The sequence below is a fragment of the Haemaphysalis longicornis genome, unplaced genomic scaffold (assembly GCF_048455015.1).
Source record: "Haemaphysalis longicornis isolate Haplotype H1 unplaced genomic scaffold, Haemaphysalis longicornis Haplotype H1 scaffold_9, whole genome shotgun sequence".
In the NCBI taxonomy this organism is placed as follows: domain Eukaryota; kingdom Metazoa; phylum Arthropoda; class Arachnida; order Ixodida; family Ixodidae; genus Haemaphysalis; species Haemaphysalis longicornis.
The window spans coordinates 45,066,561-45,092,939 of NW_027526460.1; the positions used below are offsets into that span (position 1 = coordinate 45,066,561).

At 48.2% G+C, this 26,379-nt stretch overlaps 1 protein-coding gene across 4 annotated transcripts in view; it reads left to right on the forward strand.

Annotated features, from left to right (window-relative positions):
• Nucleotides 1-1,715: 1,715 nt before the first annotated feature.
• Nucleotides 1,716-26,379, forward strand: part of LOC144153778 (uncharacterized) — a gene marked incomplete in the record, with an annotated part of 404,355 nt that continues 379,691 nt past the window's right edge. For 2 of the 4 annotated variants that reach the window (XM_077685504.1, XM_077685505.1), the window contains 1 exon segment: nt 1,716-2,294. 4 annotated transcript variants of the gene reach the window in all.

Consider the following 26,379-nt stretch of genomic DNA (forward strand, 5'->3'; position numbering starts at 1 on the left):
TTTGTCGCGTCGCTCACCAAATTAGCTGCGTGTGGTCACTCCTTATTAAGAACATAGACATTCTTTAAAAAATCGTCTTTAGCGATCTTGAAGAAAAATAATTAATAAAACGGGATCGACGAACCATACTTAATAGATAATTACAGGATAAATCGTTTCCAAGAAATTTAGTCCAATATATGATTATTATGCGTAATAAAAACAATCAATGGGAACATCGACAAACCCGTAATTTATTTAAATTGTTCACTTCGTTGTTGCTTTTTCAGTTAATCATTGGGACGCCAGAATCTCATTGCACCGAAATCGCCCTGCAGCGAAACGTCCGGGTGCCTAACTCTCCGTATTTTATACGTCCGCCATCCCGGAGTTCCGTGCAAAAGTAACCCAATAAATACGTGTTATTCTATTCCTTACGTTCCCAAGATCTGGGATTGTGTTATAATTTATTGTTTGGCTGTATTCAGCGATGTGTTACTGCAGTTTTTATTTGGGTGGCACTCAAGTAATTATTTTTGCAGTGAAGCTGTATATCGCTCGTCAAAAGCAGCGCAGAAACGAGGACGGAGAAAATGACAAACTAGAGCGCTTACGAACAACTGGAGAGCGATTTATCATAACAGTTTAAATGCACGGAAAAACGAAGGACGCAAGCATGTGTCCGTTCAAGGAAAAGATATCACTCAGGATATACAATAAAAGCTTACATCAATGATAAATACAGTCAAACGAAAAGTGTCAAGGCTGCTAGTTAGTGCAAGTTAGATTCAACTGGCTAAATATGCGCCCTCGATCTCGTTCTTAAAGTGCAATTGATGGCGTACTTACGCATTGTTTACCCCGAATGCCAATCACTGAGGCCTCCAATATTTCCCTGCAGGAGCTAGCGTCTGGATAGCGTTTTAAAATCCGCATTTCTTTCAGCTTTGAGTGGGAATCCCTTTTCGCAAATTTCTTGCACTCATTCGCATGAATTGGATTTCGTACACCACACAGTCCGCACATTTCACATACTCGTTCTCATGCTTTTTCCCCCATATGGCTCTTAGGCCCTCGTTGCTATTTACCTTGGCGCACATAGACGCCAGTGTGTTGGGCGCTGAAAAAACGGCCCGCATGCCTGCCTTGTCGCCGATCTTCTTCAATAGGTGTGATACCCCATTCACGTAGGGTATGACGTTTAGGAGACCCTTGAATTTTTCTTCTTGCGATTGTTTTGTTGCAATGTTAGCGTTAAACCCTTTCAGGACGTTTTCTTCGGAGCTGCACAGCAAGGGAACATGGTATCCTGCTTCTCTGAGTCGGTTGATCTAGCTGTCCAAGCTCTTCGTCATCGCGCACAGACAGGACCTTATTAGCGAGTTATTTATAGCTGCAACAGAACACGGTTGGCTTACAATTTTAGGTCAGCCGCAAAAACCGTTTAGCGCTGCTTTTCTGTTGGTAACCATCGTGCGAAACGGCTTTCGTCGGCTTATTTCTTCTTTCGCGTCGTCCTCCAACAGTGCATTCCGAGTTTTCCCAAATGCTGGCCAAGAGTCGTCCATTTGTTCTTCCTCCCGACGAAAGGATGGTTGCCGGTCGTGGCCAATAATTGTAATGACTTCCAATGCTTGCAATTTTTGAAGATGCAAGAGCTCGCGATCTGCGCGCGACAACGCCGGCGATACCATGACGTGGTGAAGTTGCATTTTCGGCCGACGCCGAAAGTGCGCCGCCCGCTGCGCAAAGACGCCTCGTCATGTCTGTCTAGACAGCCAGTTCTTCAGCGCCTGTGGCACCCTTTAAATACCGTCGTTCCAAGCTTGCTTGGATTTGGGGGCGTTTTACGCAGTTGCCCGTGTGGAAACGTCGTTTCGGACATACCTTTTCGATGGGTGTACGAGTTGTGCGGTTATAAAGGATAGTAGTGACAGAGACGTGGTTCAGGCCGTTCTCTGAGGACTGAACGACGACTTATATCCATCGCTGGTGCTGCGCCGTTTCCGTCGGTATTCGCTGCCCTGTGAACTACCGTGGAATGAACTTTACTGCATTTCGGAGCCTTCAAAATGTGACAACTGGTAAGGTTTACTTCCCGCGTCTGGGGCTGCAGTGCGCGTACGCCCCGTTTTTGTGTCGGCCACAGTGGTGGTGCAGGAGACTGCAGGTGAGCAGCAACTCGGAGGACATGTTCCTGCGTTTGTGCGTTGACTAGTGATGATGATTATAGTGATGATACACGAAGTTTCCTGCCGAAGTTGCATACTGCTGACTGGCTTGAAGGATGGATCAGCGTGGAACCAAGATTGCCGGTAAGCTTACAATTTAAACCGTTATTTTCCCCTGAATGGAAAGAGTACATAATCCCGTCACATGAAATTAATAATTGACACAATAGCTGCGGCAAATAGGTTAGGGAATTAACAAGATTTTTCTGGCTACACTTTGTGCACCTCGTTGCGCTTGGTGTTGTGTGGCTGCGTTCGCGAATTACCCTGACATATTTCAGCAAATAGCAGTGTCAAAACTTTACAAGTTTTTTTTAACGGCAGCAGAGCCCTATGTATTTTTTTCGCGATTTGAAAACCGGTTACTACGATCATGAACTCTCACCGAAATTTCTACTCGATCGATGATTGATTGTAGCGTTTAACGCGCCGACGCAACGCAGGCGATGAGGCGCACCGTAGTGGAGGGCTCTGGATTAATTTTGACCACCTGCGGATCTTTAACGTGCGCCAAAATCTCGTACACACGGGCGTTTTTGCTTTTCGCCTCCATCAGAAAAGCGACCGCCGCGGCCGGGAAACGAACCCGCGACCTCGTTCTCAGCAGCGCAACGCCTTAGCCACTGAGCCACCGCGGCAAATTTCTACTCGAAGCCCAACTCGAAGCCCAAGCCCAGCTTCTCCATGTTGCATCAACGGCGTTATCGCTAGCTTTTCACAAGGTGTATATGTTCCATATACCGGTAATCATCATCATCAAGCAGACTTTAGTTGATGGCGATGACAGGTATACATACACCTCGTGAACTTCTAGGGATAACGCTGGTGACGCAACACGGCGAGGTTGGGCTTCGAATGCAGCGTCATGCGCCAGGTAAAGTGCTTCGTGAGCGGCACGCAGACGTTTTGTCACTGATGTCCAGACACCTGGTCGCTCGCTTTGCGTACCTTAGTTTGGAGGCTGCTCCTTTCTTAGCAGCGCCGCTTCGCGAACGTGAGTGCTCCGTCCCGAGGGCTTCTTGGCGATCGTCTTTCTTGGGCTACTTAACCCCGAAAATTTTGTCCGTCCGTCCGTCCGTCCGTCCGCCCGTCCGTCCGTCCGTCCGTCTGTCTGTCTGTCTGTCTGTCTGTCTGTCTGTCTGTCTGTCTGTCTGTCTGTCTGTCTGTCTTTCCGTCCGTCCGTCCGTCCGTCCGTCTGTCTGTCTGTCTGTCTGTCTTTCCGTCTGTCTGTCTTTCCGTCTGTCTGTCTGTCTGTCTGTCTGTCTGTCTGTCTGTCTGTCTGTCTGTCTGTCTGTCTTTCCGTCCGTCCGTCCGTCCGTCCGTCTGTCCGCCCCTCGAATCAACCACAAGGCCAAGAGTTAAGGGAATTCTTGAACAAGTAGCTTATAATGGTAAAACCTTTCGAAATGCTAAATATGGTACCATTCTTCACACTTGTCAACGTTACTGTGCAAAAAGAAACCATTCGGCGTGTTCGAGATAAAGCACGAATACGTAATTGGTACTAGCAGTGTTCCTTTCATTAAAAATACATGTTCTCGATTTTTGCGAGAGCGAATTAAAAAAAACGCGTTAAAACAATGCTTTGAGCTAAAAAATGAAGGAAGCTCACACTAACGCGTAAGACTTGAAGGTTGCGTATAAAGCTTCGCTATAGCGAAGCTGCAAGCTACCTTCACGACCATCACGAAGGTATTGCAGCCGGTTTGCTTCCTCTTCGCTGCCGCAACGACCTTTATGCCATCATTGTTGCTATAAGTGTGAGCTTCTTTCATTTTTTAGGAGTAATTATCATTAGACATCACCTTAGAGGGGCGAACGCAATTACGTGTCTTTCTCGTTCCGAGCAAGTGTTGCCATGATTACGGCGAGCGCAGGAGTCTTTCTCGTTCCGGGCAAGTGTGTTTCACGATTACGGCGAACGTTGGAGTTTTTCTTTTGCTATCTTGGCCAATCTCCCGAAGTAGGTAGGCTTGTCTTGACAAACGTGCGCCGCGGACGCTGGGCGGTCGCCGAGAGGCGCGCACACACAAGCGCTCGGTATTTTCTTGTTTTTTTTAACTGCCGGACGGTCGACGCAATCTTGGCCAATCTCCCTAAGTGGGCGTGCTTGGCTTGACAAACGTGCGCAGGGGGCGCTGGGCGGTCGTCAAGAGGATGCACACATGAGCACTAGGCATTTTAGGGGCGAAGCTCCTTAAGGCGTGGGTCTGTCCATCCTCGACGTATGTATGTAGCCACCTCTAGTTTAGTTCTTGGATTGTTTACTAGATGGCGTGGCTACCTCTAGTTTAGTTCTTGGATTGTTTACTAGATGGCGGTACTTGTATATGATGAAAAGATGTGCTTGGATTGTTTACTAGATGGCGTGGCTACCTCTAGTTTAGTTCTTGGATTGTTTACTAGATGGCGGGGAGCGTTGTAATAAAATCCGTTCGCTGTTGGCGCGTGCTCGGAGTCGCCCGATGGATAAGGCTGCAGATGTGCGAGCCCGCGAGGCAGAAGCGCTCCGTGAAGCTGCGCGACGCCGCCGCCAAGATCCTGCTGTACGAGAGCGGGAGGCCGAAGCGTGTCGTCTGGCTGCGCGACAACGCCGCCAAGATCCCAGCGTTCGAGAACGAGAGGCCCAAGCGTCACGGCAACGGCGCGAGGACCCTGCCGTACGCGAAGCGGCACGGCTGCGGCGCGAAGAGGATCTCCAAAACGTCAGAGAACGGGAAGCGGCGAGAAAGCGCGCGTATCGGCAGGCAGACCCCGATGCAGTGAGAGCTCGTGAGGCGTCTGCAAAACGCATCAGGCGAGCTCAGCCCCAAGGTGCCGACGCGCGGTTTAAGCGAGACTTTCTAGACGTTACGTTCGGACACAGATGTAGTGGGCGAACTTTCACTGAAGAGTCACGGTTTTACCGATGATTTCCCCTCAGGAGCTTCGCCCACTCATCATCATTCACCCCGTGGATATGCTGTGAATTTTTTTTAATCTGTAAACGACGGATTGGAACATTAAAGTTGCAGAAAACTGGACAACTTTTGTATTTTTTTTTTGTTTTGTTAACTGCCGGGCGGCCGCCGCGAGGCCCGCGCTCACGTGCGCGGTGTGTGCGCTCGGCAATTTTTTGGTATTTAACTGCGGACACGAAAAATTACGATTTGCTAAAAAGCTTCGTTGTTAAAACGCAAAAAGGGCTCACGTCCGAGCTTAAGCCTGGAGGCGATATTCCATGTCCAACAGAAACGAAAGGTTCCAATAGATGGCGTGCGAGCAGTGCGAATACGGGAAAATTGGACTGACCTCCAACGTGTTTATCGTAGAAGGAGCGGGACGGCAGGAGACCAGCGTGAAAGGTGGGTGGGGGAGATAACAGGAATAAACTTGGATAAGGAATGGGAATAGAATTACAATTGTTCTGGCAAGGCAGATAGAGGCAACGTATGAATTGCTACGTTTGTAAGTGTTTTCGAACATTTGGTCGAGTTGGCCGAACCTGGCATGTTTGTCCTTGCCCACATTTGAGACAATGAAGATGCCAGCACATGAGAACTTGTCGCGGATGACAGCATAAGTACATAGCAGTTTCTGTTATCGGTGCTTCTGACTTAGAACAGGAATAATTTGGTATACCGTAAAAACCCGCGTATAATACGAGGTTTTTTTTTTCCAAATTTGACTATGTAAAATTTGTGCCTCGTATTATATGTGGATCCCAAAGTTTTCAGCCAAAAATTTGCACTTTCGGTTTTAGCGGAGGGTGCGCCATCTTGCGATGGCGTTAGCTGGCTGCTGCTTTTCTCAGCCGGCGCCATTTTGATTGTTTTGACCACGCGAAGAATCTCGGAACGTTCACCGCAAGTCTATCACGATGTCGGGTGCACGAAAACAGTATTCGGCTACAATTAAAAGAAAAGTTATTTTATGTGCCGAGACCATCAGGAATTGCGCCGCAGGATGGCAGTTCGGCGTCACCGAAGGCAACATTCGTGGGTGAAGAATGTTAACAACTGGTGCTTGACTGGAAAAAGTCTGTGTGGTGTCGGCGGCCTGGAGTACTGTTGGGGATTCCCGTCAGTGCTCGTGTTGGACGCCTTTCGTTGCCACCTGGCCGATTCCGTGAATAAGTTGTTGCGAGAACCCCGCACCGAACTCATTGTCATGCCAGGAGGAATGACATCCCTGCTGCAACCGCTAGACGTTTGCATCAACAAGCCTTTCAAAGACAGCATCAGGTCCTGCTACCAAGAGTGGATGAGGTCAGGAGACCCATAAGTGACAGCTACCGAATGGCTGACGCGGGTTTCTCCAGCGGTGCGTTGTGGCTGGATCGCGGATGCGTGGGCCACCACCCCAGAGGAGCTCGTCAGTCGCTCTTTTAAGAAATGCGGCATCTCGAACGCCCTTGATGGCACTGAGGACCACTTTCTTAGGGAAGACATTTCTGACAAGGCGACTTCAGGAGACAGCGGCAGCGAACCTGACGATGACTGCACGCACGTTGGGAGACAGTGCAAGGGAAAACTGACAATGACTGAACGGTAACTGCAGTGCAAATAAATGTTTTCTGTGCTCTTTACCTCGCATTATATGCGGATGAAAATTTTTTTTCTGATTTTGCTGTCCTCGAATTACACCTCGTATTATACGCGGGTTCGTATTATACGCGGGTTTTTACGGTATTTGTAATATTTCCTTCGAATGCAGTTTTTCATTCCGTTATTCACTTATTTATCTCACTCTCTATGTCTGTCTCACACTTTGCGCGTGACTACAGCAGCGCACTTGGTGGTGAGCGATGAGCGAGAGTAAGTGCGAGGGGTGAGCGATGAGGGTGAGTGCGAGTGGTGAGTGCGAGTGAGTGCGAGGGTGAGAGCGAGTGGTGAGCGATGAGTAAGTGTGAGTGGTGAGGGCGAGTGGTGAGTGTGAGTGAGACGCGTCAGGGCAAGTGGGGAGTGATGAGTGAGTGCGAGTGGTGAGGAGGTGAGGACGAGTAATGAGCGTGAGCGCGAGTGAGTGGTGAGCGTGAGCGCTAGTGGTGAGGGCAAGTTGTAAGCGCGTCGTGGCGGCGAGTAAAGGGTGTGAGCGCGAATGAGCGCTTGAGGAAAAATGTATTCTTTTAGTGAGTGCGAGTGAGTTGGCGTCCAGTTTTGCCGAGTTATGGTCATGGCAGTTCAAAGTCAGCCCACGCCTTTCTTATTCAACGAGAGACGGGCCCCCGACACTTTCAATATATCGCGGTCTCGTTATCCCGCTGTGCTCGTGTGAAGTAGCCCCCGGGCGCTGCCATAGCTGACCGCGAAACAGGGTTGAGCAACTGACCGATTGATGGCGACGGCTATTCGCTGAGCCGGCCCTCGCGTCCCACGCCTGTCCTCTCCTCTCCCTCCAGCGCGCATGCCTGCGATTCTTGGCTACACTGCCACCGCTGCTCCGCTAGGCCCCCGTTCGCAAGAACTTTCCTCGACTTGCTACCCGCTCGTACATTCCCGGGCGCATTTAGGCACCACGCGAGCGGTTTAGCGCGTCGTCTCGTTTCCCCGTCATCCTTTTCTGCATTTCTTTTCTTCGCCGACGAGACCTCGAGACATTAGGGCCTGCCGCTCTCCTTCTCTCCCAAGGCTGGGCCCTTGGATACGTTGGCCCCTTTCGGTAACACAGTAAAGCCTTCTTGTAACTAAATCACTTTATTCTAAAACTTTCCTCATTCAAAGTGTCTCATTGCCCCCACTGAACTGCGTTGAGAGCAAATCATACCCGCTTTTAACGAAATGCCGCTTATAACGAAGCCTGTTTTCTGTTCCGAGTGCTTCATTATAACGAGGGCTTGCTGCATATATTACTAAGCAGAATTTTGCTTATGTTCTCAGGTGGGCTCACCGGCGAGATTTGGGGAGCTTTCGCCATACCTAAAGAAAGAGTCTGTATTAGTGCGCCGTCGGTTGCATTGTCCACGACTGAGATCCCGCTACTAAATAGTACGTAGGCTTTAAACACGCAGTGATGGTTTATCTAGAATGTTTACCCTTACATCTCACTTGCATCTGAATGATTTTGTGTAAGCTTTGTCGTTGTTATTAACAACCTGTTGGCAGCGTGTTTAGCTTCTTGGTCTGTGTTAGCTATAGTTCCAACAATGTTTGCAGTTTCCTTTCCACTCTGAGAATATGCCACCCGGTTTGCCCTGGTTAACTTTACTGCCTTTCCAGTTTTTCTTTCCTTCCTAAGTTCCTCCAAAATAGAAAGGAATGTCATTAGGTTCCGCGTCACCGGAAATATCTGAACTTGTTACGAACTTGTTCCTCACACATTACAGAATTCAGTAATATTTGTTTCTCTTTTTTTTTTGTCATGGTTCCTCGAATATTCTGCATATTTGTGTTATGTCTAATTTATCCCTTGTTCCTCTTCTGTGCTCGCAGTTTGCAAAATGCATTATTTCACTGCTTTGTACAGTCCTGCCTTGGCAGCCAATAGGCTGCTGGCAGTATTGACCAAATAAATAAATGAAGTGGCTCAGCGCCGCAGCGGTTCCCTCGCTGTAGGAGGCAGCCACATCACATCGCATCCCTTCGCACCAAGATATACGAGTGACGAGGCTTTCAACAGTCAGAAATCGAATCGCATGCACCGACGCCGAGAACTTCGAGCCTCGCACGAGCCTTGAATGGGTCGGTCACTAGATTTCGGATGCTGACGCGACGCACAGGCCTTGTACTCAATCGGGTGTCCGCCTGGCGAGCACGGACAGCGCGGGAGATGTGACCCATCGCGGCCAGATGCCTCTTCGATTGCGGCCACGTCTGTTGGACGGCGCCGAATAACGGGCGGGGCGAGCGCACGCCCCGAGGCGCTGAGACTGCGCCCTGGAACGCATGTGGGCGATTCGTCATCACCTACGTCCATTTGCTAATGGCGCGTAATCAGCATCGTCATCGGAGTTCTCGCGGTCAGCTCGACCCCCCTTGGTGGCCTGTGCTGAGCTCTATATCTGGGTTTGTTTCCGAGAACGACGCGGACGCTCTCCATGCACCACGCATTCACTCTTCCCCACTGAGTGGAATTTTTCTTCCTTCTGCCTCGGGGAGGTCCTGTTGCGCGTTCGATGGACGCGATGCTGCGTGACGTCCCACGTGCTCTCATTTTCCGCCGAGCAGTCACGCGACAAGGGAATACTATGGGGCCGATGTCCGTAATTTTCGCCTCCCTGTGCGTGAACTACGGCAGTTCGTGTGGAGGACTCGGATTCGATGAGCGGACAGGCAGATAGAAGAAAGGTGTCGACAAAAGGGGCCGCGTTGAAAGGAAGTGGGTGAATCCGGAGACAATATCTTTCTTTCCCTACAATCTCTCTTTCGCTATTTCTCTCTCTCTCTCTCTCCTTATTGTGTAAGGTAAAGATGGACATTACGAGAAACGGATGAAGACACCGCGGGGCGTGTGTGCCTGCTATGGATTGCGTTGCGGTTTCGGCGAAAATCGCGCGTCTAACGACATGCTGGGCGTTGCAACAAGAGAAGATGCGGAAAGAGCCACCTTCAGGCTATCAATGACATACGTTGCCGGATGTCTAAGGACGGGACTGGATATGTTTGCTTGTTTACTACGCGGTCCTGTTGTCGGCTTCAGGCGGAGAGGTTCGGGTAAGGAGGCCACCGTCTTCTAGGAAAGGGTGAGCCGCCTCATGGCCAGGCACCCCCCCTTTGTTTTATAGATACGTCATTGGCCGCAGTAGTAACGTTTTGATTAATTTCGTAACTAGAAGGCGTTGTTGTGAGGATGCCAACGAAATGTAAAACATCAAAGGCTGCATTTAGTCACAGACGACTTTTATACGAAGATCAAGTATCGGAAAATCCCCCCCCCCCTTCTTCCTAATGGGGTCTGCGAATTTTTGTGCGCAATCCCTAAAAGAATCAGCCGCAAGGGCCCTGATCGTTCTTTAAAGCCTCTGCACCCTGAAGAGCTACGTAATTGCAGAGATGTACATGACAATGCTTTCTAAAACGGCTAATGGATCAATCAATCAATCAATCAATCAATCAATCAATCAATCAATCAATCAATCAATCAATCAATCAATCAATCAATCAATCAATCAATCAATCAATTTGTGCGCAAGAACTACGTGGATCGACCACGAGAAATCCGTGGTCTACCTACGACAAAAGAAATCTGTGAAGGTGTTGCATATTCGCAAAGTAGCACATATCCGCAGAGTTGTATTTGACAACGGCAGGGATTTCTGCCGAGTCTGATGCACACTTTTTGAAGAGAGCAAGAAAGATTCATTTGAACCGTCTTAATGACGCAAATGTATCAACTGCGCCTCAGAACGAATCTGCATCAGAGCGTCCCATAATTTTTCTCCGGCGGTGGGCAGAAAACGTTCACCCGCTCTCACTTGTAACTTTTTCGGGTGCATTATGCCGAAACCACAATTACTGAATTAACGTTTATAACATCAACATTACAAGTTGTACCTAGGCGGGTTGTTCTTCGAAATGTCCCCCCCCCCCCTTCCCTCAACCTCTGCCCATCCCAAAATTTTCAGTTAGCAGAATTTAATTTCCCATTATTATGGTTATTGCATTTAATTGCAACGTATACACTTTCATCGTGAGACATAATACGGCAAATAGCGATTAAAATAGACTCGATAAAACGGCCGTTAACGATTCCACAAAGGGGCGTTCGATAAAACGGCGTTTGATAACCGTCCACTTTTTCAATAAAACAGCCTTCTAAGAAATGGCGTTTGGAGAAACTCCCGGGTTCTGGAAAATTGTGGGACCATTTCGTAAGAATTTACCAAAGTTATAAAACTATCCACACAAATTCCTAACATTATAGCAGATTAGATGTGTTCTCGCTTTCCTTCGCTTCCGACGATGTTGCATCGACGCCGTTGCGTGGAGCTTGATCACGTTGTTAGCTAGGATCGCGGCAGCGAGCGACAATAAACACCGCCACACTGCCTGTGTGGCCTCCTTGAAGATCGCGGAAGCGGGGCCGTGAGTGGCATCGCAAAATAAAGCAGAGGTGAAGTTCGTGCCGCAGTTACGGCATGTACGTCACGGTGTTCGCCTAAATGTCCGAGGCGGTATACGCTACTAAAATGGTCTTCAGTTAGCGTAGCTTCCCTGAAGATCTTGTAAAGAGCTGGGCCAGGTGCTGCCAAGCCGCAGTCTTGGTCCTATACCTTGCTGCAAGTGCGAACGGTCACGGGCACGCGTTATAGATGATTTGAGAGCATTGAACAAAACGTACCCCTTGAAAAAACTAAGGCATAGGATTCCACTCCGCAAAAAAGAGCGATGAGCAAAAAAAAAAAAAAAAAAAACTGTTTCGCCCTTCTTTCAAAACTTTACTTACTGATGTCACTTTTTCGTGTTTATTTTCTATGCTGCGGGAAGCTGTCACTAAGTTATTTCACGGGTGAAGCAGTGCCTGGCCTTAGAATTAACCCTCGAAATCTCTAGCTTTAAACAGAAATTGCAGCAGGTTGAAAGGCTGACACTCTACAAGGCGTTACGTTTGATCCCTTCAGCAAGGCCAGTTCATGTTAGAAGCGACGTAAAAATGACCCTAAACTCTCAGTAGCCGGTGTAATGTTGCCAGGGTAATTTACGCGTTTTGGTCGGTCAAACTTAGCGGGGTGTTGGGCAATTGATCTCATGCTTCGAGAGGATTGTACGGCAGAATATTCGCCGTGGCGTGCACTATAGTCTTCTCCGATGCAAAACCACGTACCAACGCAAGCTTCTTGTCCAGCCAGTCGCCTGCATTGTAAGTGAAGTCGAAACCGGTAACCTGCTTCGGAGATCGAAATGTGTGGAGCAGTTCCACGAGATTATTTTCTCTTGTGTCGGGTCACTTATAACAGTCATTTAACTAACCGCGTAGGTGCAGGAGCAATGGTAGCCAGTTGTATAGCCACAGTGAATCTCTACGCCTCCTACTTGCATTGAAAAAAGTTAGCAGTGGCTTAGCTCGGCTATGCCAGGATATACGTAGCGTGAGCTAAGGTTTCAGCTGGTTATTCTTAGGTTTCTTGGTTGTCTAGGATTAGCTGATTATCATGCTTACTGGTGCTAAAACGATTTACAATCCAACCCAATCCAATTTAATCCATTTCAATCCAGTCCAGTCCAGTCCAGTCGTGGCGGCGGCGGCCCCGGCGCGCCAGCTGTGCGCCGTGAGACGTCACTGCTCCTCGCGCATGCGCAGCACGGCTCTCCAGGAGCCACGCGAAACTGCTCAACCTCGGCCGGTGTAGCTCATGCTACAAAAGTTGCAGAACCTCTTCAACGTCTATAATTTTGCCACTCCGGCAGAAGCCAGCTTTGTCTGATTTTCCCACGTGCGTCATTACGGAGGAACGCGGTTCTCAGCCTTCACCTGACGAAGAAGCTTCTAATTACTACCCAACCGAGACGCTCCTGATCGGAGGCTCCACCGACAAACCACGCCCCGCGAAATCAGCGGCAACCTCAATGAAGCCTGCCTCCGCGTCAATGAGACCTCTCGACACAAATGCCATGAGCGAAAGTCGGCCACTTCCCAAGCCTCGCTGCAGTGGTCCCGTTTCAGAAGGCGCGTTATTCGTGCCCGATGCAACATAGATCCGTGCTTGGGAAACTATTCTTTATTTTTCTGCAACCGATGTTCGCCCGTGACACACGGTCTAAAGACGATATAAATCAGCTTTGATTGAACTGCGGACTGGGTGCGGGAAAAGCTATTTTGTATGTGGTTTCGTGAATATGTTCTAGGCATTTTTATTTAGCTTGTTTTATGATTAGTCTGATCAACGTGGCTACCCGATTGGCTATTTCGTGCGCTTACATCGAGGGGCAGCGGTAGCGGCTTGAAAAAAAGTTGCGGGTTGTGGTCAAAACGAAACGCTGCGCAAAGGCGGTTGTTCATCCTTCACATCGCTGTACGTGAATGCCAGTGTATCGGGGTCAGAGCGATGTCGCAACGCAATCAACCTACCAAGCCCAAAGCGTTGTACATGGTCGGCCGTTTCTGGCTCTTTTCTTTTCGGTAAATTGCCTCCGCGATGATAAGGAAAGTTCCCCTCGCGCAGGTCGGCACAATATCGGAGATCTCCTTGGGGAAACATCGGGCGTGGAAAATTATCACGCACGAGGAAACGGGCTTGGCTAATTTGAAGATTGAGCACTGAACACGAGTGAATAACGGTCATTTAGAGTAATTCCGGGGTCAGTCACCTATGTTGTTGGACTTTGTCGTGCGTGTAGTCGTGTCCATACGCGTGTATTTGTGTGCGTGCACGCGTGTGCATATACGTGCATATGCGTGCGTGCGTACATGCGTGTGTGCGGGCGTCTGTGTGCGTGTTCGTGCATGTGTGTGGTGGTGTGGGGGTGGCAAATTAACAACCGAACAAAATACGACATGATTACTAGCGCAACTAAGCAAGGACGTGAAGAAGGAACACAGGACCGCGCTAGAAATACGTGCAGTGGACGCAGAAGTATATGTTGCTTGCAATGTCTATAAAATATGTTCACGCACTTATAAATAAACTTCACAGCTGTGTGCGTGACCACGTTTTTGGACACCCGTACCACCCAAGTACTGAGGGCTGGCAATAATTTATGAGTGTAGCCCTGATAACGTGATCCGACTATTGTTTTCTACTGGTAACGATTGATTGATTGATTGATTGATTGATTGATTGATTGATTGATTGATTGATTGATTGATTGATTGATTGATTGATTGATTGATTGATTGATTGATTGTATGGTTGAAAGCACCGACGCAATGCAGGCGATGAAACGCGCCTTAGTGAAAGGCTCCGGATTAATTTTGATCACCTGGGGATCTTTAACTTGCGCCGAAATCTCGTACACACGGGCGTTTTTGCTTTTCGCCTCCATCCATTGGCAACGGCCCGTTCACATTAGCGATGTCGTCCTTCCGGTATATTACGGCTTTGTGATGTGACACGCCCCATGACAGCTTAGTCAGTGATGAACAAAATTTGCAATCCCAGCAATTTAAGGGGGTGGGAGTTGTTAAAAGCGTGAAGTGTATTTTTATTACGTCAATGCCATATCAATAAGTAATGCGCACGTGTTTGGCTTCTTGGATAACTAAGAAAATGGTTAGAGATGTGTCTAGTGCATTCTGTTGGCCAGCGAATGTAATATATTCCAAGTTTTAGCAAGGAATCCAATCGTCCTTCCGCCCGTTTGTCAATACGTCTTGGGGTTGCCTTTCCACAACTCAATTCCCGCCGTTTCTGGTAGTGAGGTCGAGCAGCACTGAAGCGTTAAAACACTAGCACGCACGGACGGGGTAGAAATAAAAGGTGCTCAAACTCTTCGCCTCATTTCAATGTCACGTCTATGCCGTGTGCTAAAAAGCTTAGGTCACCGACCTTCACGGAGTGGAATGGCTCATGATTTTTAAAAGTGGGCTCTTCCAGAACAGGCTGATTGTCAATTTGTTAAGACTGGAAGCTGGTGGTTTTGACGTGAATACATCTCACCCGTGAAGAGTGGCGAACGTCCTGTGCGCGAACGTCTTGCGTGCATCTTTCTTCGTCCTTGCCTTGTTTTCGCTGGTCAACTTCACGTCAACTTCATAGGCGGAGACTCTTCTTGCCACCGCTGGATAGCTTCCGACTATTTACTTGAGGGGAAAGTAATTTGAAAGATACGCAGAAAGAACGATAACATAGAATAGAGACGGAAAACGGTCTTGTTGCTTACGGAGAAGGGCTCTGAGATAAACGAGTGAAACGGCAAAGACTCCTGTAGTTTCTGAGGTGTCTAGATGAATTTCCAGGGGAAAAAAAGGATAAAAGAAAAGTGCTTGAACATAAAGCAGGCCTGTGCTTGCAAATTCCGATGAGCATTGAGAAAAAGATTTAATCAATGTAAACTAACTTGCAGGTCATCCAATACTCAAAAGATGATCTTGGGAAGTCAGATAGTAGCATGGAACGCGCTAGTTTGGCAACCCAACCCTTCAAATTGTTGCCTTTCTTTTACGTCTCTTCGTAACACATCTCTTCATACCACGGCAGTACGCTCGCTTTGCCTTTGCAAGCCACATTTGTTTTTCGTGATCAAAAGGAGTAACATCCAGCACACATATTGATATTGTCCGCGTGCTGCTCATTCATCGCACTACTTCCCCCTACACTATTCCCTTTAAAGCACCCTATTAATGGGAGAGATGGGTCACACACCATCCTGCATACCTCCGTGCGACGCTATGGCCCAAACTCTTGGAGCACGTAACTTTTCTGTTGGTCCCAAGGCTGCCTGACAGTGCCACATGGCTATAACCTGAATTCCACCGCCACCGCATAATGAGCAAAACCTCCACGGTTTGGGCGTGAATAGCGCGTAACAAAATTCTCTCTGTCTCTCCCTTACAGCGGCTGTATGTTTGCTTTGCCTTTGCAAGCGACATTTTTCTAAACAAAAAGAGCTAATAACTGAATACAGCAAGAAAGTAGTGCTCGAATTTTCTTTCTCGCTCAGGATGCTCCATATTGTTTATGCGTCAACGCACAGCGGGCCGCCGTCTCTGTCACGGTTGGAGTGGGGCCGTCATCGCCCGGCCACTGCCCGCACTCCGAGGATACATGACGTAACGCCGGAGGACACCCATCTCTCGCTTCGTTTCACTCTGATTACGGTCCACGTAACCCTAGCACAGCTCCGCACGTCCAGACGGGGGCGCGCGGAGCTCGGCTGCGCTCCAAATAGTGGACACCCATCTCTGGCTTGGCTGAGGGGAACTCCTTGCCGTTTCTGTTGCTTCCCTTTCATATAATAAATGTATATGCACCTCCATTCTTTCGCAGTTCCACGTTTTATTGTCTTCCTTTTTTTTACTAACGTTTGGAACGTAAAGTAATTGCAACTAAACACAGCGAAAAGTCTCGGGGGGGGTTCCCCCCTTGGTCTTCATTTTTTGAGGAACTTGGCAATAAAAAGAGTTCACCGACCCTTTCTTTGTTCTTCCCCGCTATTTCCTCCTTCGTTTTCTCGGGTAATTTTTTTGCGAGGGTTTGGGGGCAATCATAATCTCCACGTGGCTTCATTCCTTCTCTTCAAGAGACGCTCGAGCGCCCAGCGTTCCAGATATACACGGTACTCGTATATAAACTGAGTGAGAACTCAGGCGAATGGATAACGGCCCGTTCTTTGCGGCGAAGAAAGACGTCCTCGCCACCGGTCTGGTTTTTTACGCGTCCATTCCAGTTTTGAGGTGCACCTATTTTGTAGGGTCTACGTCAGCCACCATAAACAGTACGGCGATCTATAAAATGAGGTACAAGGCGTAATACTGGTGAAACCTTTACGGATGACTGCGCGAACGAAATGCGATTATTCAGCACTGGCGTTGATTGGCGGATGCCTCCCCTGACATAAATTATGAGGAACTATCATTACAGCCACCCTTAATTATCATATAACCGTCACTGCTGTAGTAATTTTCCTTGCTGAAATTTCTGCTTTGCCAGCTTCACTTCACCGCAGCAGGTGTGGGCTTGCCGTGAAGCACCCTTTGAAGGCAAACCGCGTGTTCGGGCCATGGACACACGTCATGGAGAGGGTAAAGAGCCGGTATGTCCGTTATAACGACAAACACTGCAATGCAGCTGCTTTAAGCGCAGAGCACTTTATGGGCGCGCCTTGTCGTCGTAGCTCGCTAACGGTCGATGTCAAGTGACTGCCGGAATTAGGTGGCGCCGCGAGATAACGCACCCAAGTAGAGTCTGGTGTGCCGCCGTCAGGAAGTCACGCTGAGGCTTGGAAAACCACGCGGTTTAAATAGTCATAGCCGTTTGAACCTCGTGAACCGCTGGCGCTTGTCCTACATCTCCCCGTTGTTTAGTCCAAATTAAACTATAGGTACATTTGAGGCAAAATATTAGAGAGTTTTAGCTAACCGTTTTCGACGGTCCGCTCCGGTATCGGGGGCACGCTCAGCGCAACCGGAGCCAATGCAGTTCGCAGACAAGCGCGCCACGCATGCGCAATGGCGTTCCCGCTTGCTACCGGAGCGGAGCGTACCGTGAAAGACGGTATGCTAAAACTCTCTATTAGCAGAAGAGCTCCAGCCGCGCGCAAAAAAAAAAAAAAAAAAAAAAAAAAAGATGGCGCGTTCGAAATGACGCACAAGGGCTCCAGCCGCGCAAGAAAAAAATTACGCGTTCGAAATGACACAAAACAGTTCCAGAATACGAAATTAAAGCAAGCACAAAAAGAACAGAACTTCCGCTGGCGCAGTCTCAGGCAGGGGGCGTGCGATCACCGCGAAGGCGGGAAATTCGAATTGCATATTCATCAAGAGAGGAGTGAGACAGGGTGGCAAAGAGCGTGGCGGGTGGTAGCAGTGAGCGGATAACGGTGCCACCACCAATTATGGCGAATCACTGCTCTGCACTTCCGACAGCTTTCATATTGAGTGGAACGGCTTTAGTCTGATTTTGAGCAAGCAAGTCTCCAGCCAGCAATATACATGTCTTTGACATCCTTCTATATAATTTACATAAAAATTAATTATGCGTTAACGAGAGAGAGTGAGAGAAAGAGAAGTAGTTTTATTTTTTATGTGCAAAATCGCCAACTGCGCAAGGGTCCCTGCGCTAGTCTTTACGGGTGCAGCACGTCACACTAGGGCAAGCAATGTGGTGTCCTCCGCTTGGCGGCATGGTTCTTATTGTAGAGAGGGGTCTTGGTTACAGCGTTACACGCCGCGTCCAGCGTTTGCACTGCGTTAACGAGCGATCTTACGCGAACAAACTTTCCGAAATTCCCCCCTCGCCACATATAGCATGCTCTCCTTGGCCTGCATGGAAAACTATAGAGGAGCACGTTCGCTTTTCTAAGCGGACTTGAAATGTGAAAATTTTGAAACTTATTATGATACTGGCATAGTGGAGTAAGTCGCCGAATGCTTCATTTGAGAGTTTCCTAAAGTCTTGCGCCTCAGAAATTACCGTGATCTGAGATACTCATCAACAAGACTCTTATTTATCAGGTGGGGGTTAAGGGGGTCAATAAGAACGTGTCAAAAAATGGGCGATAGGGGAAAAAACTGCGAAGCATGTTCGTAAAAAGTCAAGATTACGCGTTACTTCTAAACACGGAGGCAAAAATGCGAGTTGCTTTCTCTCTCTCTCTCTATCTCTCTCTCTGCTTCAATAACGTCTTTTCGAATTTTGAAGCGACCGACAATTTATCTAAGATGAAACCAAAACGATTATAGTCGCGTAAACACGGTACGCACACATGAGACGTCAGCCTGTTCCACACGGCTTTTGAAAGGTGCGGCGCTGCCTGAATTCTCGCGCTGCACGCTCGGATGGGTAAAGCGGTGACCGGTTCTCACGAGCGTAAGCCACAATTTACACGCCCACCTTGTCGCGAGTCCTGCTGTATGGTGTGTCTCCTTTCGACGATAACAATGTAGCATGTCTGCAAACTCTGTAAACTGAAAAGGATAGCGTGTTCTGCAATAGTGCGTGACTCGATTCCAATGCGGGGAGACGGTAAACGACCCCCTATTAAACTTTTATATCTCAGGAGTGGCTACTTAATTATGAGACTGTGCAAGTGGTGGCGTAATTGGCGCAGTCGATAGGTTGATCCTACTGCGCATGTGCAAAGCAATATAGAACGTGCTGGAACCTTGTTTAAAATAAGGCTGCGCGTATAAGTAGTTAGGCGCCCGTTTCCGTCCGTGTATCACCTGACATCCTTCGCCTCCTAGTCTGCGACACGCCTGTTTGCTATACTACTAGTTTGATACCAAAGTAAATTATTGTTGGGAAAATTTACTGAGGTTTAATGACACTAACGAACGAACAGGCTTGCGAGAAACCTTGCCTACTCGTGAAAACTGACATTTTAGAGAAGACATAGCTAACCCAGGAAGGCACGCCGGAAGAAATGTACCGTGAAATACTTTTAAAGCGTTTTTTTCTCACTAACAGCCTTTTTATAAGGTTTATTGACAAAGCGGAGACACGTATTTTTATAAAAAACATAGGAAATAAAACTTGGATAGACACCTCTTTGTGCAAGTAATCATAAGAAAGGTAGTAGCTTTTCCGAAATTTCACCTCTGTGCCAACGAAACCGTACAATGAAGTAAGGGATGGTTGAAGTAAGGGTGAAAAGAGTACTAACGGTTGTACATAATATGCGTAGTCTGCAGACTGTTACCACCAGAGCGTGAGAGTTTTGTGTTTAAAAAAAACCTTTAGTTAGCGCGGCAGCTGCTGAGTGGTATCCCTCGCAGTCAGACCCATAGGGCCGGAAAAACCGGTGGTAGTTTATAGTACCGACGAATGAAATTTTCGTGCGACAGTGAGCAATTCCTTGGGTTCATGGTCGGTACTGGCGTAAATATCATCAGGAACATAGTTGCACTCTCGGTAACGGGCAAAGGCTGTAGTAGCATATTAGAAGTTAAGGACTCGCTAATGCCTCGATCGTCACGGTGCCGAATCGGTATCATGGTAGCGTCTCAACGGATCTCATCAGAGAATAGTGTGATGAAATCAATTGGCTAGCTTCATGCGAATTGAGAAATCGTTATACAATGTCTCCCGACAATATCTTGGAATGAATTCACAATGTGTACAGCATTTAAGTAACGTAATTACATTGACTCCTTCAGCTGTGGAAAAAAAATGCGTTACACGAAAGTTAGAAGCAAAGTAGCGCTGTCTAAAATTGCTCACGCACAGCACTTTGGTCTTAAACCGAATCACCAAACACCCAATCTTGAGGCCTTATTTTCTCAGCGTATTGAATGCTTGATTTTTTTTCTTGTATGCCTTTTTCTTTCCCTTGCACTGCCATAAAAGTAATTCCAACCAACTCCTCGAATTTCGCGTCGTGACGCAACCTAACATTTTCGTTCCGCGTTTGCGAAGCAGTGTCTGTGATAGCTCCGTCAAAAGCACGATTTGAGCGTTTGTAGCATATGTCACTACTCACCGCTTCGCTCTCGACGGCGTTCTCTAATGTTGGGCAGGTGGCGGTGAATCGCAGTTTTGTCTTGAGGAATTTAGTGGCGGCTTCTTCCGTCGCTTCCACCTCGTCCACGGCAGTGTCAGTGGCACGCACGGTTCGAGCGAAAGGCGCCTGCGTCGTTACAACGCACACACAAACGCGCACCTCTGTAATACCCTTCTGTTCGAGAGTGGAACTCTTCTCGGCGAAGTTTCTAACGAACGTTCGCGTACACGGAGGCCGTTCTGTGTACGAGCGAGGGGGTGTGCACTCCTTTCTCGGTGCGTGAGATCTGGGTTAAGCAGCCTTCGACAGCGGCCGTCGCGGAGCGCTTGATCGCACCTCGGTCGCAGACTCTCGCCTTCGCCCCGTCCGTGCCGAAGCCATCGGAGCGTGTGTTGTTACTTTGGTAATGGCCCTCCTTTAGACGCCTGTTGCGGCTGATTCGATGACGCCTTGGATCGTGTCGAGGGGCTGCATCGCCCCTGCAGCTGTTCTCGCTTTTTCCGCGCTTGTCCGGACCACGCGGAGAGCCCAGTGGCTGCATTTATGCCGCCCCGGTACATGTTGATCGTGGCAACCTTCGCTGTTACGCGCACAATATTAGTTCTTATCAGTTATCAGTTTCTAAAAAAAAGTGAATTTACAGTGAACTCTATTCGTATTTTTAAGGATTGACAAAGGCGGCAAACATCTTGTTCGGCTCATTCATTCGCGCAACAGCTATACGCAACTCGGCAGCAAGTATTCTCACTGGCGTGCTTGAAGGATTACCTCCTTGTCGACGCCACTGAGCCATTGTTTTTACTCCGCCCTGCGGCCCACATATTTCGCGGCGTGTTTTCGGCCAGTGTCCACAATGTCATCACTACCAGCCTCTTCCTCTCCACTCCCTACACGGCCAAGCTCGCGCCGTGCGCGGGTTTTCGTCGTGAACGAGTGATCAACAAACGCCCCGTAGGTTGAAAAAGCCGGCCACGGTTATAGCGCAGCGCAACTTTAAAAAAAAAAAGAAAGATTCTGTTTCGCGACAAGATAGATGAAGGCAATTGTCTGTGCATATCCAAATCACGCACGTTTCTGTGATGCCACCCAGTTAATACAACGATCCAAACCGGCGTCCCCAAAAGCCTGCTCATTGCTGAGGCCTTGTTGCCTGGGTGGTGTTGCGGCTGACAGCGGAGAGTCACGGCGCGAGCTGCTTCCCTGTGTTACGCGGAAACCTTCGCGGGAAAAAGAGCCCATTGTGCCGATGTCCGTGGTGATTACGGACATAATGCATAACGGCAAACCTCCATCTGCCTCCTCAACTCGTGCGGCTGCCGGCGCTTTGTTTATGCGCCGTGTTTGCTCGTTGCATGCATTTTCCTTTTATTTTTTGTTACGCACGGGAGAGTAAAAAGGAAAGAAATGAAATACATCTCTCATCCCGTTTTGCACGAGCTTTTTTTTATTTTGTTTGAGCGCATGCGCATATCTGGGGCGATACTGCCGGGAACGAAACTGCAGTCCTTGTTCGTTTGCCATTTATGGCGAGCCCAGAAAATGCTTATTCAGAAGTTAGAGAGCAATGCCTGTATATGTGTACATCGAGCATGAAAATGAAAAGCAACTAAAGTGCATGCAATACGAGTGGAAATAAATCGAAACATTCGTATACACTATAAGTAACTTCGGTTTATGATGCCTATCCCTTACAAAAATGCTTTTTTACATTCTGTAGACGTTCTGTTGACATCCTACCAACTTTATTGCTATCCTACATACTCTTACATTCTATTGACAGTCGTCTGTAAAAAGTCTACTGAATGTATGTTGACACCCGTCTGTTGACTGTTGTATGTAGAAAGTCTACTTAATTCACGTTGACATTTGTCTGTTGACGGTTGTATATAGAAAGTCTACCTCATTTTTGTTGACATTTGTCTGTTGACGAGCTTCTGTAGGATGACCACTAAAAGTGTTTTGACACGCTTTGTCTCAAGTTGAATTTAACGCAAACATCTTTTTCCTTCGTCCTGGAGTCCGATTTCAATTAATTCATATTGGTTTTTGCTAAATACCAGGACAGGTTCACAATATTTGGGGACAAACTATTTACTTGACTTTAACCAAATTACGTTGCTTTGTTTGAATCAGGTTTTAAAAACACACACACACACACACACACACACACACACACACACACACACACACACACACACACACACACACACACACACACACACACACACACACACACACACGTACGTACGTACGTATCTTTCTCTCTCCCTCTCTCTCTGCATGTATCTTCACACTTGTGCAGCCCGAGAAAAAAAAAAGTAGCAAAAGGGAGCAACTTTCACTGTTCGTTCCTCGAGCCGCGCAGTTTCTCCCTCGGAACAACCAGTTCGTCCCACAGCCGCGCGGGTTGGTACTTCACGACCCGCTCGCTTTCACTCTTCACGGTGATCAACATGACTATTCAGTTCCGAACAAGCGCCAGCCAGCGGCATCAACCACGCGCAACCGCTCGTCACTGTGTTTTGATTTGCGCAAGCTAAGTGCCATGCATGGTTGAAAGGAACGAATTATGCCAGTAAATATTTCGCGACAGACTACTGGACGTGTCTCCAACAACGGCGATAATCTAAAATCGCCTGCTATGCCCACCTAATACGGCCGGCGCATATGTTTTGGTCGCTCTCGGCCAACCGCCAGCGGCGCCCCTCCCTCTTTCCGTACCTCCGGGAGAAACGCGTCAATCACCGGAGGCAGCCGAAACGCGGCGCGCAACCCATTCCAGATTTCCGTTTTGTTTAGTTACAGCTTGCAACAATAAAGTAAACATGAAGATATGTGCAATTGCTTACGTTCCAGTGTTTCGCGGCAATATATTTTGGAAATAATAACGCGTAGTTTTGTAAACATGCAATGAGAGGCGCGCCTCACCGCGGCATCGGCATCCCGCGGCTGGCGGGTATATATACATGAAGTGCACTGCTAGCATTTGTGCGGTGTCGGTGTCCTGCTTGCAAGCGCTTGTGGTTTTTTCGGATGTAGCAAGTTTGTGAGCTGGGGGTTGTGTTGTTTGTTGTGTTGTGTTTCAGAAAGTGCGAGTGTGGATGTGTGGCTCCGCAAAATGAACCCTCGCAGACGAGGTTCCCGAGGCCTAATCTGTTTCTGCTTTCTTTTTTTTTTTCATTTTTGCTCCCACTAAACGATCTTTTAAAGGGCAATAATGACGACGTTCTATTAAGCTGTATTGACACCACGGTCTAGGAATGGCCGGCTTTTCTCACTGCATCACGTTTCGAATATCCTGTCAGAAACGCTTCGGTTAGCAACAGCGATTGAGTATAAAGTCTACAAAAAACTTTCTGTAGAAAGTCTACAGAAACGTTTCAGTTCAAACACGGTGGCCAATGGTTGACAAAAAGTTGGTAGGCTGTTGCTAGGAAGTCTATAGACAGTAAGTAGACAGTCTGCTCAATGTTGGTAGCTTTTGTCGACTTTTGTCAACAAACATTGAACTCAATGTTGGTAAAAATTTTTATGAGGGATGTTATTGATGAAGCACCTTGGAAGTTCGTTTCATATCAAACATTAATTGTTACTACACTCTTTAAGACAGAATAATTTGAGAAAGTTGTTCTAATAATATGAAGCGGCAGTCATTCCGCGTGTCAGTACTATGTAAGTCCCGGCGGTCGTCATTGCCAGGTTTACAAATTTAGAAAAAAGAACACTGGTCAGCACATAATGCATCGCGCTTTAAATATGCAGTATATAAATGAAATTCTCCTGCGTTGAATTGCTCATAAGTCCGTCGCCTATACTTGGAAAAAAATCCCGGGCCATCTCCACTAACGTGAAACCTGGAGAGGGGCGAAGCATGCAGTGTATAAGTGTATTCCTGGAGCCTTGGGCCAGCTTTTTGCCCGGATTTTTGCCAACCCCGGTTTTTGCCAACCCGGGTTTCGCAATGCCGGGTTTTTTGCCAACGGAGATGAAACTGTTGGGAGGTAGATGCATATAGCTTGCAAAAGTCTCTTGTCTTTGAAGCACGAACCTCTCTAGCGCGAGGCGTAAACGAGTGTTCAGGTGTTTTTTTTTTTTTTAGTACGCGTTACGAAGCGCTCCAGCGCGATGCGTAAACCTGTGTCCCGGTGTTTTAGTACCGTGACTACATGAGTCGATCACGACGACGACGACGACGTCGACAGGAGACGCCAACAGCCGCAGCCCCTAAGGGGCTTCGCCCCTAAAAAAAGGAACCAAGTTTCTTTTTACTGTATGTTCTTAAGCGGTGCATGTAGTACGATGCGTTTTTTTTTTTAGGATATGTGGCAAGTGTTTATGCAGGAGAGTGAATGAGTGTTTTTGTTAGAGTTAACGAAGCATAAAAAACGAGGGATAGCTCAGTCTTTGGTAAAACATTTCGTGAAAGCGGTCACCCTTCGCAAAGTAGCGCATGCGTGATGTGGGTGGATAAGATAACGCTGCATTTGACATCCTCTTTTTTTTTTTTTGTTCCTTTCGGGATACAATACAGAACCGCTGGCCAGATTCGATGGTGTCAGCCCCTCATAAACGCTCGATTCGTTCATAGGTGACGGAACAGGCAGCCTTTGTCCTCTACAATGGGGCTGGTCTCATATCTCTGCGGGGATCTGTAAGGCACCAAGACTCGCGCTCGTCCGCTGCGATGGAGTAACGGTGGCGGTGCCGCCGCCCTTCGCCGTCCGTCATCATGGTCAAGGTTGCGGGCCACTCTTTCTTTGTGCCGCTCTACTTGACGCCCACGTCCAGCTGGAAAGTCGGACGGCCGTCGCGCAGCCTCCTCTCTCCCTTTAATAGCTTGCACTTCTCTATTCTGGACGACAGTGAGCGGGCACGTGCCACTTGCCGTCCTTGTACACGTGGCAGAAAAATTCACTCGTACCCGCGTCGCTTTTCGCTTTGTTAGGCCGGAACAGCTGTTTGAACGATGGTGTTTACACAGGGTATAGCGTTGGCATCTGGGCATTCGAAGGACAGACTCCTCGGCAGGTGTGGCGGCAGCGTTTCGTGGATGTAATGGCAACGCTTTATGGCACCCTCACCAACATGTGCGGAAGATGGACACGAAATACCCCAGAGCGGTGCGCGTGCTGGACCGATGCAGCCACATTCCCAGTCACTGGGAAACCACCCCAGCGCATCGCTTCTCAAGCTGGTTCATTTACCTTCTAAATACAAGCTGATTCTTGCTTTCCCACAAGTAGTATCGGTCTATGTAAATGCAGCCTATACGCCAGGAATCGATCAGAATTTTCACCTCACAACTGCCCCATGATGTCCCATATGTCCCTACCAACAATCTGTCTTACCTTGCACACCTGGATTGGCAAGCCTTTACCGGGCATCACACATTGACAACGCACAATTGCACCCCGATTCACAACAAATGGGAAAGCAGCAATTATCTCAAACTGCCGCTCACTCCCTTTGAAGGGGCCTGGCGTGAGTTGTTTGAACGGAAGCCTTCACCAGCCCCACTGGAGAGAGATACCAATAACTTGTAAAGCCACGATCAGAAGTTTACGGACCAGAAAAATGGCAATTTTTAGGTCATTTCTCTACCGTTAGAAGCCCGACAAACTCCCGCGCGCATGCGAGATGTCGTATAGTAATTGCAGTAATGAAAATACGGCCCATAGTACCCTGGGCTGCTGCGGCAGAGAAATAACCCAATTTTGCTGCTTTCGTGGTTCGTTATCTTTTGCTCTTAGCTGTACATTCATTCTGCATTCAACGAACTGAGCCTTTAAGAACTCAGTGTTTTTATTTTGTCCCTCGCCCTCCACCCTCTTCCCCATCGCCACCAGTGATACCCATTCTCCAACAAATAGTTGCACTACTACTACTTTATCTCTCCCTATTTCGTTGGTGTAAGTCTTTTGTTGTTTCACTCGGCCATGCTGAAGCAATGGTCTCGGTCCATTAGGCGTGGTCCCCCGCTGGCGGCGTTCCCTCCGCCGAGAGGTGTGCGAGTCATGCCGGGCAACATCCCGCGGCGTCGACGTCTCCATTCGTCTCTTCGAGTTCGTCTCTTCCCGGCGTGCCGGGCGTGGACGGGGTTTTCATTTTCCTCTTGCGTAAGCACGCGCGCTGTCTGGTCCGGGTCCTTTGGA